This window comes from Mixophyes fleayi, chromosome 1 (genome assembly GCF_038048845.1).
Source record: "Mixophyes fleayi isolate aMixFle1 chromosome 1, aMixFle1.hap1, whole genome shotgun sequence".
NCBI lineage: Eukaryota > Metazoa > Chordata > Amphibia > Anura > Limnodynastidae > Mixophyes > Mixophyes fleayi.
The window spans coordinates 458849583-458858207 of NC_134402.1; positions in this window are offsets into that span (position 1 = coordinate 458849583).

Here is an 8625-nt window from a genome sequence, read left to right on the forward strand (position 1 = left end):
AACCGAGAGATTCAGACTATCAACATGTCATTATATGGCAAAAGGTGCAGAAGGGAGGATTTTATATTGCACATAACACATTGATGTCAGAGGGCCATTCTAAAGCATATCTGGTGACTACATTATGTGCCATGTTACTGTGGTTGCCATGGAGTCACATGATACAGTGGAACTATAAACCATTAATAGCAGCCTGAAGAAACAAACCAATAAAAGTGGTACTTATCAAGTATCTTATATTTGACATAGTGAATTATGTTAAAAAAAAATCTACATTTTTTCTTTGAGCAGATTCAGGTGCCAATGATGGTGGTAGTGATACCCTCTTACAATTGGGGTCACTGCATTGGTACACAGTTGGACAAGCCAGCAACACAACATATTCACGTGCCAAGTGGCACCAGTTGGTGTGTTCAGTGACAAGTTTACAACATCTAGTGATACCCTATAAAGCTTGTAAATACTTGTGGTGGCAGAGTAAGCCTAAGTGATAAATATATAGGGAAATAAGTTAGTGTGTGAGAGAAATTCCCCCCAGTGCACTCAGCACTGTGTTAGCACATTTGCAGGTAGTGGGTCTGTTTGGTGTGCCATGGTACAAGTGGGGAGACTATGCTGTTTGAAGCTGTCTTGCACTGAAATGAATGTGCTGTTTTAGAAGGAGACAGTCAGATCATAGTAATACAAGGTAGTTATAAGATGGAGGAGTAATTTTAGTGCACATGAGAAGTGGATTGAATTTAGAGCACTTAGGTGTCGAATGTGAATGCTTGTGGATTTGGGTGCAGTGGGGGAGCATGAGGTAAAGTGAGGCTAAGAAAGAGATGCTTTGGTTGAGTTGAAAAAAACTAAAGAATGAGTGAAATGTGAGAAGAAAAGGCCGTGGGGTTATCCATCATAGTGGGTGGGTGATCAAGTCCAATAAGAGAATAAAGGGAATACATCAAACAAGTTAAGTGTCAGCTGAGAGATTGTGTTGTCAATCGGAATAATTAAATAACCTAGTTTGAGAGTAGTTTAAAGGATATGAAATATGTGAGCCAGGCAGCAAAGTTACCAAGGATTTCAGAGTTGGATGTTGTGGAGAAAGTAGAATGTGCAAGTATGGCTGACAGAGACATCCCAATAGGAGAGAGCTACATGCGCAGCTATCGCCACAAGTCTGTGTCCACATATAACATAAAACAGACTTATGTAATTTTTACCTCAGCTCCTAGAGTAATGGAGGTTATTGTGAGGATACGGGGTCCTTTAGATCACTCAGACTGATACCAGGTGAAGGTTCAACACCATTTATTAATACGGTAGGTGTGTATTGACACAGCACAACAAAACAGTATTTTTCCAAATGTAGTATATACGATAGTCAGGAGAGCAACTGTGTCCTGCAAAAAGCAGTTCAGTGTCTCTGTGTATGTGATGGTAAGGTCCTTGGTAGAATCTCTTAATACATGGTGTGGCCCTTTTGCGATTTTACTGCAGATAACATCCCTGTGTATCCTGACTTGTGATGTCAGCTCACACAAAGCACTGTCACCAAAGCCACTCCAGCATGGATTCCTTCTTGGTATCCCTAACATGAGTCCCTCAAACTGTGCTGACCATTGTCTCCCCCACTTGTATTAGATGTTCTTTGTTCCAGCTCTTTAGAGTTTACATTCTACCGAACATTATCTTCTTTCCTTTATGCTTATTTCACCACCCCTAGCAAATACATGACATCACTTCAATATGCACAATATAACATATGTTGTACAGTTCATGATTAACATAGTATTTTTAAATAACATTCACATATCACAGGGACAAGCAAGGTTATTTGATTTAGACCTTGTCCTAGATTGAATAACAGACTACTTACAATAGCCTAATTAACATATAACTAGAGGTGCAGAGAATTGATTGCCCTGGATATAACTGTGTACAATAGCCTATTAGCCATTAATCTTTTGCAATATCTTTTGTCTATTCACAGAAGTCTGCTAACCTGGTCTCCAAATAATAATAATTTTATTACCTGTGACATTCCTCACACAGTGATACATTTACAATGGATATCAACATAAATTACAGGTTACAATGTTAATACAATGCTGCCTTATTCCTATAAAGTCAATGTGCCTAGATCATATCTACTTGCAGATGGCAAGCAGCACATTTTACCCTTTAAACTACAACATGTGATGTATACTAGCCAGGTAATAAATACATATCGCTAACTACATAACTGTGTTTATATTAACATAGGTTTCCCTTAGAAATATATCACAACATTGACATACTATATATTCACAATATATAACATCATTCATGATACAACTTTAAAAATGTGTACAGTATTAAACCACAATGAACCGCTATATAAATTGGGCGTTAGTGGTGCCCAAAAGTCTTTAGCTTAGACCAACCACTGGAATCAATGTCCAATGGTTGGGCTATAGAAGTCTATTAGCCTGATCCTTGGTTTACTCACAGTTTTCTCATTGCTCTTTGATGTGACTGCAACATAGACATCATATGGTCATCATATCCCCTGTAATACCCATGATTCCTTCTGTTTATTCTGATGGAATCTCTGCTTTCCTGGGAAGTTGAATGAATTTCATAATATCCAATGCTGAACACCTCCTGGATGCATTTAGAGCCAATAACTCCATGAACATCTTTTTTAATTCAATGGAGAGCTTCTTCTTCTACTTTTCTGGTGCTTGTGAAACATCCTTCTTCACTTGCCACCAGGCAAAGTCCTTGTACATTTGATCATTAGCCACTGCTCCATGCCAAGGTAAGAATCCAGTGTGGGCAATGTACATCACAACACCAAAAGCCCACACATCAAGGCAGGGGTGTGAAGTAACAACTGCTCCCTGCGTCTTAAGCTACATAGCTCAGGTGCAGTGTATGGTAGAAAACGGGATTTTGATGATGTATATGTGCCCTGCAGTTGTGTATGTCCAAAATCTGCCAGTTTTATCAAGTAGCATTCGGTGTCCATCAGCAGAATATTGTTCAGCTTGATATCCCGATGAACCATTCCTCTGCTGTACATAAAGTCCAGAGCACTAGCAATCTGGACAACAGAGCGCTTCACCATCTCCTCCTGTAAACCAACAAATTATAAGAAGGAACATTTATTTAATTTATGGCTGTAGAACAGAGGACATCCATAGTAAGTTCTAGATGAGTGCTTACTAATAATATAGGTAACACTATTTAGACAAATTTGGAAGCATTGGGAATGATTGTTAAATTTTTGAGGAATTCATTGTGATTCCCTAGTTTGTGATTTTTCTAGTTAGGAATAAGACATATAACTGACCCCATTGAGGGATGGAGCCATATGTAAACTTGCAATTATATACATAATGCACCGTGTATGTGCACAATCAAAAAAATCCATATACTTTTTTTCCCAAATTGCTGATCACTGTTGGTGAAATCGGATTTTGCATTTCCTACTATAAACTCACCTTGGGTTTAATGATTGACTGGATAGTCCCAGATGTTGCCATCTCCTGGACAAATACAAATCGCTGCTGGTGTGAAAAGCGATCTCATGGGTTGTGATGATGTGTGGGTGATGGCTGAGGCTGAGAGTGGTGCTATATTCCAGTAGGAAGTTGTCCATTGGGGTCTTCTCCTTTGTCAGCATTTTTATGGCCACATTTTGACCTGTTGTACAGACACAATGGCAATTAGCATCAATGTTTTATTTGTACCATAAAGGAAGAATGTGATACTTCTCTTATAAATTCTTATATTGTCAGGTACCAGATTTCTAGGTCAATCATTGGCATAAGAATATATGACAATGTTAAGCTATGTGCATGTCTTTACTACGTATTACTAATGAGGTAGAACATTTAAATATGTTGCATTAAGTTTCTGGAAGTTGTGATCTATAAATATTAATGCTGCTTAGTTACATGTTTACATACTATACTTAATAGCTATGAACACAAAGTGATAGATCCATCACATTAGACCTTTATGTCTGGTTCCTAACATTTACCTGAATGCCGGTGTTTGGCCAGGAAGACTCTTCCATAGGAGCCGGTATAAAGTTCTCAAATGAGATGAAAATGATCTGTTACCTCCATCATCCTCAAGTTCTCCAAGGTCTGTGAGATCAGGTGAAGAAGGTGTTTTGCTGTATTCTTGGACACTTCCCTTATGTTGGCCGTTCTGAGCAAGAGATGCAGAGTTATAATATACAGCAGAGTTTATAAGTTTACAGTTATTTTTTTTTCACCGTTTAGTTTATAAATTTCCTATATTTTATTAAGACTGGGCTTAATCTATACAAGACAAGTGTGCATGAAAGTACTGTGATTGATATATTTTTAATATTGTATATACGATCAATCAGTAAAATTCAATATTTTTTTTAAATTCAGTGTGGTCTAAATTTTGTTTAGCGAGTATTTTGCCTTAGTTGTAAATCAAAATAACCTCTCTAGATTCTAACTATTTATAATATGACTGACTATAGATAGACAAAGCAACAACTCAAAGTACTGTATGGATTTTCTTGTAGATATCATCATAACAAGACAAAAAGTGTGAGTTATGGATTCTCAGCATAAGATGCAATAAACATTTTTTTCTCTGTTCTGGAGAAATATGCTTGCCCATTGGGTCTTAAATACCTTAAAAAATGAAGAGTGAAACAGTCTCTCAGATTGTCCATGTACAGATGCCGGTCAGTGAGGAGTTCTGTGGAAAGAGTTTCTCTAGATATTCTCTGTTAGAAGACAGCAAATTCCAGTTGCTGCAAGACCAGAAAGCCACTAAAGAGACAGGTGATGGGAGACTGGTTTATATAAGAGGAGAGAATGAAGTTTGTTGATTTGAGGGAGATTCTGATTAGTCAACAACTCTGTTTTACCAATTTGCATATGATTGGATATGGAACAGGCAATGAAAGGGGTGTAACATTTAATTCCATGTGAATGGGGCCAGAGCAGAGTTTGAAACGTATATATTTACATGAATTGTTTAAGCACAATAATTTGGCATCTTGTGGAAAAATATTTACATTTTTTATTGAACTGTATTTTAATATATTTACACATTTATTATGTTGGTGTAATTTTACTTGGCTTTTTTTTAATTTGAAACACAAGTACATTTTAATGCAATTTAAATAACAAACCATACAATAAAGTCATACACTATCTTCTCAATTTTTTTACCTCTAATAAACAAAAAAATTGACATTCTTTCTCTCCAGGGTATGTGTATATCTTTGTTGTCTTCCATTGACACAAACTGGCATAAAAATGGAAAATAACCCAATCCGTCTACATTTATAATAAAATTAATTTTAAAGACCGAAAAGAAAGGGCGCTGGAAGGTTAAAATATTTAAAATTGCAATAGTGGTCATATTGTAGGTCCAAGAAATAGCTAAATAGTCCCATTATGTTTTCAGCAAAATGATCTGTTAGTGTTAGGCAACACATTTTCTGATACTCATTTGGGTGTGATTCATTAAGTCCATTTCTGTGACATATTTTTTCTCTATGCATGCGTGAAAACAATATACACGCGAAAGAGCGTCTCTACACGCATTGTATGATCGCAGGTAAATTACATTTCCGACTGTCTACGTTGTGAATGGATGGATGGGAAGGGGAGGACTAACGTAGGCAAAGTACAATAGAGGTGTGCTGATGATGAGCACACATAAGTGGCCAATTCAAACTCTGGGAATCTCTAAGGTATTTGTATTACAGGGCAGGTGTAAGTGCTGATAGTGATGATGGACGTGTATACATACTACAACATGTGTTTACAATTAGGAGCAACTTTAAAAATTCATTTTATGTATAGTATACATTAAAAAAGCCTGATAAATGTATTTCACATACAAAGAAAAGACAGAAATCCCCTTTTTTAATGTATTCTTCTTAATACTTATATTATTAACAGGTGACAATAATTGAACACTTTTATTTTTCTGTTCATTCTGTTGGGACATGATATTGCACATATACACTGTGTGGGTCCTGCAGTGTGCTGTGTCTGTCTGCATACAGCAAGTGTTGTATAGGCAGAGTGTACTATTAACGTAAAGAAAATTGATTGTCCCATCCACTGCCTTAAAAGAAATAAGAATGCTTATTAATAAAACATTATTCTAAAATTGAGCCATCTAGTGCTACTAATGTTAGCTTAGCGTTATATTACTGAACCCTCTAACCACAGTAAGTCAGACTGAAGTTTTATACTATTTGAACAAATTAATCAGTTCACATATATACATATAGAGATAAGTAATTACAGAGTTGATACAATGTTCTAAAAAGAAGTTAATTAGAATATGCAATAAGTTCTGTCCCTCTGGGCGGATGGAATGGCACCTTTGTTTTGTTCTCTCAGGCAATTTTGATGTCTGGATCTTTGGTCAATAAATCACAGATAAATCTTAAAAAGAAATATTACAAATAGTGAAGTCATATTTAGTCTTAAACTATTAAGGATTTAGCAACAGATATGTTAGTGACATTTTTCAGGACTCTAAACCTTTTACTTAATACTTATCTTATTATTAAGATATTGAACATAGGCTAGAAGCTATCTCAGATTGTTAATCAATCAGGTCTTGTGAATACAACAAAAGGCTGTTTTATGTTAAATATATGTGCAATTCTAGTTTTTACATTTAGATACCGTAGTATCTTTACCAAGGCTAATATACCATGTGATCAGGGCTGGTGCTAGGGTTCTCAGTGCCCTAGGCAAAATTTCAAGATACTGCCCACCCCCCCTTCCCCACCATGACTCGCGAAAACACCAAATACCTGCCTCACAGACACTTACTAGATTAGATAAGCCTTACCTTCTCCAGCGGTCCAGATTCCGTGATGTTTGATGCAGAACGCTGTCCAGACTCCATTGCAGACACAGGATTTCTAGAGGGGAGGTATCAAGGTGTTAGATTAACATGTTAGTAACACTAATTTAGTAAAAAAAAAAAAAAAAATATTAGTAGCTCAGCTGCTCCAGCTAAGGGTTTTAGTAATCCCCTCAAATAGCAATAGCAAACATAGAGATATAATAATTAAATTATATATATATATATATATATATATATATATATATATATATATATATATATATATATATAATATAATATTATATTACTATTAAATAATTTATTATTAATAATAAAGTTTTTTTAGAAGGAGCATGGGAATGTGCTAGTGAAGAAAGACTGGCTGAAGAGTTGAACAAGAGAGAGTCATACAGGTGACAATGAGCTCAGTGTGGATTGGGAAATGAAGGAGGAGGTGGACTAGCAGGTCTGACATGGTGAGATATTCTCTTGAAACGTTGATTTTGTCTTTGAATTAAGTGGCATAGTCATGTGCTCTGACTAAAGAAGGAAGATGTGGTGCAGGTGTGCAGAAAAGAGAGTTGAAGCTGGCACAGAGTTGTCGGCGTTAGACTTAGTAGATATCACACTAGTGAAGTAGGTTTGCTTGAGATGTGAAATGATGGTGTTGTAAGACAATATCATGTATTTATAGTGAAGGATGTCAGTGTTTGAGCAGGAATTCAGCAGAGTGTAGTGTAGTTGTTTGCTTGAGGTTTGGAGACTCTCTGAGCTGGCTAGAGCAGCGTTGTCTAGGACTAAACGAAAGTGCTGTTGTAAAAAGGATCACTAGGGACAAGGAAGAACCGATAACAAAATATTAGACTTGCATAATTCCTACCTCTGCTCCAGCTAGTGATCGAGATTATCTCATTGTTTCTTTATCTGGTTGCAACATGGTCTTCATATCTCTTGTTATATCCTTCATTTTTTTTCTGATGGAATATCTAATTTCCAGGGAAAATTAGTATATTTCGTAAAATCCATGACTGGACATCTCTCGGATGCATTTAGAGCGATCAACTCTAAGAACATCTGTCTTGCTTCAAAAGAAAACTTTTCACATGTCTGGGGCTTGTGAAACATCTCTCTTCACTTGCCACCTGACTAATTCCCTGTACATATGATCATCAGCCACCGCTTTTTGCCAAGGGAAGAGTCCAGTGAGGGCAGTGTACACTACAACTCCAAAAGCCCATACATCAACGCTGGGTTGTAGTAACAACTGTTCCCCATGTACTAGACTGCAAAGCTCAGGATCATTGTATGGTGTGAATGAGGGTAAAAAAGGTGCATCTGTGCTCTGTTGTCACATTAAACCAAAATCTGAAAGATTGACATAGTTGACATTCTGTGTCCATAAGTAGAATATTGTCCAACTTGATGTGCTGATGGACCATTCCTCTGCTATGCATAAATTCGCAATTTGAAGACCACAGCACTTCACTGTGTTTACTTACATGTTTATATTCTATAGTTAATAAGTTTGAATAAAAGCCGTTGATCCATCACATTAGACCAATATGTGTGCTTCCTAATGTTCACCTGAATGCCGGTTTTTGGCCAGGAAGACTTTTTTCCGAAAGTGCCTGTTCCAAGTTCTCGCATGAGATTAAAATAATCTGTCACCTTCATCACCCTCAGGTTCTCCGAGGTCTGTGAGATTAGGTGAAGAAGTTGTCTTGCTGTATTCTTGATCACTTCCTTGATGGCAGTTGCCATTCTGAGCAAAAGTCATAGTGTTAT